At 30.4% G+C, this 7,924-nt stretch overlaps 1 long non-coding RNA gene across 1 annotated transcript; it reads left to right on the forward strand.

The window, feature by feature from the left end:
• The first annotated feature begins 935 nt into the window (after positions 1 to 935).
• On the forward strand, positions 936 to 2,610 carry LOC147071596 (uncharacterized). The gene is made up of 3 exons (XR_015070780.1): positions 936 to 1,000; positions 1,398 to 1,589; positions 2,005 to 2,610. It is a non-coding gene; the product is annotated as an uncharacterized LOC147071596 (long non-coding RNA).
• The last annotated feature ends 5,314 nt before the right edge of the window (positions 2,611 to 7,924 follow it).

Genomic DNA, 7,924 nt, shown 5'->3' on the forward strand with positions numbered 1-7,924 from the left:
AACAGAAAATTTAAAAACGTTGTATATAAAAAGTTCTTTTTATCTTGTTATTATTTAGCATTTGTTCAACTTTATTTTAAAATGATTAGTTTTTATATGAAGAAAGTTTTAAAACACAGGAAAATGTAGCATGTGGAGTTATCGTACTGTCATTTTGACTATCGGACTTCAAAATCAGTTCTAGGCAAACGTCACTTGGGCGCCACTGAAAATGATATGATGTTCTGATCTCTAATCTGCCTCTGGTTAAAAGCCATTAACGAAAAGGACATCCAATACTAAGATTGACTTGTTAGATGGATGGAGTAACTTAAATTGTGGGTTTGACGTTTTGACCTATTCGGTGACCGCAATAGAAATGACTATCTTCGGTCCTAAGCCACTGCCTCGGCATCGGCCTACCCAAAAGGTCACTTTCTTCAATAGGTACTTACAATACGACTTACTTGTGTGGAACGCAACCAACTCACAATAATTTGTAAAAAAATGACAAGGGCACACATGCTTACCTAGAGTTTCTGTTTTTTCATTTAAAGTTGAACTATGACATTGAATACTAGGTATGATTTTTAAAGTGAAAGTGATATTATGTTACATCTCTTTTACGCATGCTAATATGATTAAAAAGTTATTCTTTCTCTTTCTGTCACATTCGAATTTGATTACCGAAGTTTAAACATTTACTATGCGTATTAGCTGACGTGCTTCGTCGTTTACAAATTATAACATAAATTTAAAAAATATATGTATTTATAATATTAAATATATTTTATAATGTACACAGATTTTTTTAACAACTATATTATATATACTTTTATTTATTTGTCGCATATTTAAAATGTTCTTGCTATATTAAAATCTTTTTATTAGCCGGCCAAATAAATCCGTATTTTTGGCCATAGACTAATATAAAAATCTCTCTGCTGTCAAATATTATGTTTGCAAATTGCAAGGTACCTAAAACAATTGTGTTTTATATCAGGAATAAGAAACACTATCTGTAAGTACAATATTATGTTATTTATTACTATCGTAGTATTCTGTGTGTTTTGCATATATTATTCAAGTGTTTATTTATTGTTTTCTTAGTCTATACATGCTTTCAATGTTTCATAATTCCGACGTAATACAATCCTTTTTTTGAGGTTAGTTACATTCATTCCAGAATTATATAAAACCTGTGATTTCATATATATTATATTTGTTTGATATAATCTAAGGCGTTCTAGTTGTTATTAAACATGTTACCTACCTGATTACTTTATTTTAGTTAATCAATCTTTTTTGATGCTTTGTATTATCACTAATCCGTTTTAATTACCACTCTTCAAACAGTCGCCAACTATAAAAGATTAAAAATCACACTATTAACAGTTCCTATGTTATGTTTTTTGCAGATGGAGAAAATGTCTACCGAGATCTTTGCTTGTCGACGGTTTCATATGAATAAGATGGAATGAAATAAATCTTTTAATTAATAATGAAATAAATCCGGCTTTCGGCGTACGATTCGAACATGGCGTGATTTATGACGTCGACCATCAAGCATATACACCCATTTTATAGATTTAATAGTACAATTACACAAGGTAAATATAAAGTGACTAATGTTTAAAAAATAAAACAATTTTATAAAAACATTTTTGCACTAAATTTATTATCGATAATGATATAAAAGTTGCTATTTTGATTCGTAATATAAAATATAATATAATTGTGCATATCAGTTACTTGTATCATATTAGGTATGTCATTTGGTAGAGCTTACTCTCCAAGTCTTGTCTTTTTCAGCCTCAATATCACTTTGATATTAGAAAAATTGTCTTTCCAACACCAATGAAAGGTGCATGTATCTATACACACACATTTCAAAGGCTTTAAGTTTTCTAGATGCTGTATATTACTTCTTCTCTTCGGCTATATCCGCATCTTAGTTGCAGCATATGGATACAATGCGGCGCCTCCAAGAATCTCTGTCACTCTAGTTTTTTTGCATCGTTCCAGGTCATACTAGCAGCCCGTAACTCCGCCAGATATGCTATATAGATAGTATTTAGCGGCCATCCAGGACGCCGGAATCCGGTTGGCTTGAAGAACAGGCAAACCAGATTGGGATTCTCTTCAGGCACTCGCAGCACGTGGCCGGGCCAGGTACAAAGTTGCGTATTCACTCTCAGCGTGATGGGAGGCTATTTGGTGCGTTCTTTTATCTCCCGTTACTTCTAAAATTACCGCACACCCAGTATCCGTCGTAAACATCTGTTCTCGAAGCTCAGTATACGATTGCTCGGAGCCTTTGTAAGGTGCCATGACATAAAAACTAGTAAGATATTTAAAATAGCTGCTAGAATGAATACATTGTTGAAAGGAAATGAAAACTGATAATATGATATATCAATTAATTTGTCCATCTGAAGTTGTAGATATCAGTTAATAATTATGTGTTATACCAGTAATTAAATGCTGACTTCAAATGAAAATTGACAATTAAATATTGAAATAATATATTACCAGTTTTGATTTTTTTAAGTACTATACTATATCCATGGTTCATATTACAATGTCATAGTAAAACTTAGAAGAATAAAATATGTCGTAAGACGAAATCAATCTTGGGGTTTTAATATAAGTTAAATAAATAGTACACAGCTAATTTGTTATTACTTTGAATACATGCCATGTCTTTACATCAATAAAAAACAGAAAAACAATTTAATAATGTATAAATATTTATATAAGACTTAACAACGGCTGACATCTAGTTAGACACGATGACCTCCATTTAATTTCCTCTTATTTTAAAATTCACCAAGATATATCCTAATAAGTAGGTAAGTATATTACATTTGTACATATAATAAGTAAATCAAGTACTTAACATAAATAATTATACTGTAAAATTAAATTACAATTGAAGCAGTATATATGGACCCCACAGAGTAATTAACAATATAATAATTTATATAATTATATCGGGTATATACTATATTGACACATTTTAATGAAGTCTATTTTTCTTGGTACCTACGTTCAATGATAAATGTTGTTTTATATTGTAACATAAACAATGGTAATATGCATTGATCTTTCTGATTTTTAAACTGTGATATCTATTTTATATATCTATTGATTTCTATGTGTATTATTGATACATTATTTATTTCAAATACAATAATTTCAAAACTAACAGTAAATAATATATAGAAAGCGTCATGTTGTTTAGTTGGAAAATCTACTAGGAAATTCCATCCAATCCAAATCCAATCTTTACCAGGTGGGTACTTGTAGGTCAGTTATTTTTGGAATAAAATGAATCCCTTAAAAAATATGAAATAAGAATAGAATGATAAATATTTGTGAAAATTTACCAAATCAACATGTTTAACGTGAATATTTTCACACTAAAATGATAAATATTGTTAAGAAAATATACACAAACAGTACATTCAGAAGTTATGACGTTTAAAAGATCCCGCGAGTTAACTCGTGCGTGGCACTGATCAGTTATTAGGTGATATCAGTTATAATCATTTATGAGGAATGGTTATAAGCCATTGGCACAACCAATTTGGTTTTTGACCTTGAGAACAAAATGTACTTTTTACACGGAACCAAACCCCACGGCTGCAGAGACAAATGCTTATACAAAATATGGCACAGTGGAATCGCCAGCAAGATCTGTAGGTATCATTATTTAGATGTAAGTATACATATTATTTTGAATTTCATAAAATTACACTCGTTCTGGGTGTCTCGTAACAGTAAACTATATTAGTAAATTAGATATATCTTGATGAACTATAAAATAGTGATGTAATATAGACTTGTTGAAAATATATTAAGCATAATAAAATTTAAAATAAAAATTTAGAAATTCAGCCTTTCTGGTTCTCTAATATTCATAGATCTACTGGTTCTGGGATCTACTATTTCTGGCAGTAGACAATTCATATAAAAGTGATATATCTTTTTTTCAATCTTTTCAATCCAAAATGTCTCGTCTTTTTTGATTAATTCTATTTTAACAGGAAAATTATGTCCCGTCCAAACTCCAAATAAACAGACATCTTTCTTAGTAATATGAAGCTGCCCCTGAATCTGGAAGTACCAATCGTGATTTTTATCTATTACCATATTCCTGTCTTTATCTACTTTCCAAAATTTAATTTTTTTTCTGTACAATAGCTTCATTTGCACTTATTCCAGCAGCTGAGAAAGGACATTTTATTTCAATAATTGTATCATCATCGCTGATGCCATCTGGCGTTGCACCGATAAAATCATACACATCATCGATAAACAATCCACATCTCTCAATCTTAATTCGTTCTTGTACACTAAGCTGTTGTAAAGCTATTGATTCATTTTCTTTACCATATTTTACCGCTTTCACGTTGGCTAATGATTGGCTATATAATAAACGTTTTACCAAAGGCCCAAATTTTGTATTTTCTCGCCGCTTACACACCTTTCCAAAAACAGAGGCAGTAAGAAGGTTTCGTCGCCTTTCTAGCCATTCTGCACATTCAGATTGTAATACAGTGCGTCTTTCTATTGATTTTTGTCCATATCAGGTTTTTGGCAACTCTCTCCATAATCTGGATTAGATAAAGGAACAGAATGTATTGGTTTTCGCCAAGATTTTCCTATTTTTTTTTTATTTATTTTCAACCTTCTTGATTCTAAGCGATTTATGAAGGCTTTTGGGCTATTTTTATAAACTTGTTTTTGAATTGTGCAATGTAACTTATTTGTATTAAATGCGATTACCGCCGCTGCACATCGTCCCATGTACGATTGTCTTTGAGAGTAGTTAATTCTCTTGCCGCCTACAAATTTTGCAATCATGTTATTAAAAGATTCTGAAATATTAGTAGAAAAATTATAAATTAAACTTTTTGAATTTAGCACCAAACGAGAATTATATATCATTAATTGAGAAAATAGACTGCATTCTTTTAATGCTGGTACATAATTTACATCAAGCATGTCCTCTGTATTTGGTTCATTTGTACAAAAATATGGTAGACAAGAAGTATGGTCTCCAAAAACATGGTGCGGTCCATTAATAAAATCTTTTTTCAAAGCGATAACCTTTTCTTCGAAAGTACTATCTTGTAGTTTTCTATACTTGATTGCACCTATGACGGCTTTCCGCAGACGTCTTTTTCTTGACGCAATGATTTTTCTTACATTCAAGGGATATCTTGTGTCTTTGGTTAATGCCTCTATTTTGCCACAATAATTTCTAATTAAATGGTTTTTACATTCAACTTTCTCGACAGTTACATTTGGATATGGGTGACAATCAAGAATTTTTTTGTATGTGCTGGAATCTCCATCAGCAATCAATTTTGAATAAATCAATCCATGTGTATTAATAGATTCTTTAAAGCCTTCTAATATTGCTGTAGATTCCATTCCAGCTGACGGACCGGTGTAATTTAAAAAGCATTTATGTTGTTGAGCAGGGATATTTTTATTTTTAGCTTTGGCGCACAAATCGCAATATTTATTTTTCACTGACATGTACAAAATCTTTCCGGTTCTTTGACCAATGATCGTGGCAGCGCCAGATGCTGCGGAATAATTGCATCTGTATGAACGTTTCGACCAACAGCCGTCTGCAACAACTGATATCATGGGAATACCAGAAGAATCGACGTCACCATTTTCGATTGCAAGTTGTCGCTCTTCTTTCGCAGCGTTTTCCATACTCTTATTTTTGGTTTCTTCAAACCACTCGTACACCTTCTGTTGACTCTTTCTGTATGTTCTTGCTGTAATCGATGGAACGTCAATTGCTGAACACATTTCTTCCAGATTTGAAAATCCACTGCCGATACTGATTATACTGGATACAAATGCGTCACACAGATTCATTTTGTTTTTGTTCATTTCAGTGGTATATAATTTTAATTTTTTACCACAAAGTTTACATTGGATAAAAAATGTACTACTAAAGTTATCCCGATTTTCCCCAAAAATTTCTAAATGTGATAAATTACAATTAAATGGAGAATCATGGTGGCTAATTAATTGAAGTTGTTGGAAAAAATATGAAAAGTCTATAATTCTACGGCCTTCTACACGGAATTTAGGGCTTGAATCTTCAATTTCATTTTCTATAATAAATTCTTCGTGTTCGTGTTCAAATGTGGGATGAAATTCTGGTTCAGGTAGTATGCTTTGAGGATTTCCATGCTCAGGCATAGTCTTCGGCAATATATCAATACTATAATACATTCAAAAATATTAGTTTAGTAGATAGTTAACAGAAAACAAAATGTATAGCTGCTATTAATTATTGTACCAGATTATAATTTTTGTCACAGACACACTAATTTCGAATAAGACATGGCACAAACATAATATAAGTACAAATGATCATTATACTTAATTGTGTGTATTAATAAGTAATACGCAAAACTTCCTTTTGCAAGATAAATAAATATTGTGAAACAAAATTTTCTGTGAAATGTGGTTTTTTCAACTATGTATAATTATGTCAAATTATAAAATAATAATTTCAAACCTTTGTGTTTTTAATGTATTAATATTTCCATCTTTTCTCCTACGTCTTTTTTTGGAACTTCCAGCCATCGGATAGTGAGTTCGTGGCATTTTTTGTAAGTACAATCGATATAAATAATTGTGATAATATTGTTAGGTACCTATGTCAAAAACCGAGGATGAAAATTTCGCATTCCCGCTGAAATAAATGACGTTCATAGTATTGCCAGGCTAAACTTTCGAAAGTAAAGTTAATTTAAAAGAAAAAAATATTTCATTGGAAAATATTATGTAAGTACAGGCATCCATTATTAAGTTATTATTTGATGAAAGTATTCTTTAAAATCATCTGTATTATTATAATCTCGCAAATTCATAATTTAGTAAAAGTTAAATTTTCTGTAATATAAATATCAGTAGGTACTTAACCTAGGTAGATTCATAATTTGGCTAAGTAAAAAATATAGATATTTTTACTTCGCGATGTGTTTGGGGTGTTCTAAATTATGTAAGTATGTTTAATAACAAATGTGAAATTCGTAAAACCTCATGTGTATTATTTATTAAATAAAAATAGTAAAACTAATAGTAGATACAAATGGTGAAAAACTTCATTCACTTATTTACTAAAATATCAATCCAATAATATTTTAGTAGATATGGCAATACTGGACGACCCGATATATTTCACTGAAATAAAATAAAATCTATCACAATTTATAAAATACATACCTACTACAATCATAATTATTTTGAATGTAGAGGGAGATAGTTGTAGAAAGGGACAGAAAACTAATTGCTATGTTGCAATATTAGGCAAAATAGATTGCAACAGTGTTAAAAATTAGAATGTATGATTTAGTATGACATTACGTAGAATTTACGCAAATACAAATTTCTTCAGATTTTTTTTGCTTTCCGATCCTTCTGTCAAAATGATTTTACGTTTGCTATAATACGCTTGAATATCCGTTTATTTAACCTATTTTTGTGCTCAATTTGTAGCATTTAGTGTTACAAACAAATTTGTGTACAATACTAGTGTGTTGGCGTATTTTTTTGGACATATAAAGTGAAAATAATACGAGCTATAAATACTAGACATCATGCGCCAGTTCGTAGGCGATTCTAATGGAAAATTAGCTTGTCGAAAATTTCACGGAAATTGTCGTTTAAAATATTTCACTATTTAGTATTATAAATTTATAATTAACAAGATGTTTCATCATTTATTCAATGATTAATGATAACCCTTCTGATACGTAGCTTTAGATTATTTGGAATGTCTATAATTATAGCATATTTTAATAACAAAATGTCTAGTCGATTCCGTTAGATTTAGAGGGAACAGAAACTGCAAATATTATAATTATACTGAATATATTTTACTACATTATGTTTGATAACATTA

This window comes from Rhyacophila brunnea, unplaced genomic scaffold (genome assembly GCF_057557595.1).
Source record: "Rhyacophila brunnea isolate RB1 unplaced genomic scaffold, BYU_Rbru_1.0 scaffold_20, whole genome shotgun sequence".
Classification (NCBI taxonomy): domain Eukaryota; kingdom Metazoa; phylum Arthropoda; class Insecta; order Trichoptera; family Rhyacophilidae; genus Rhyacophila; species Rhyacophila brunnea.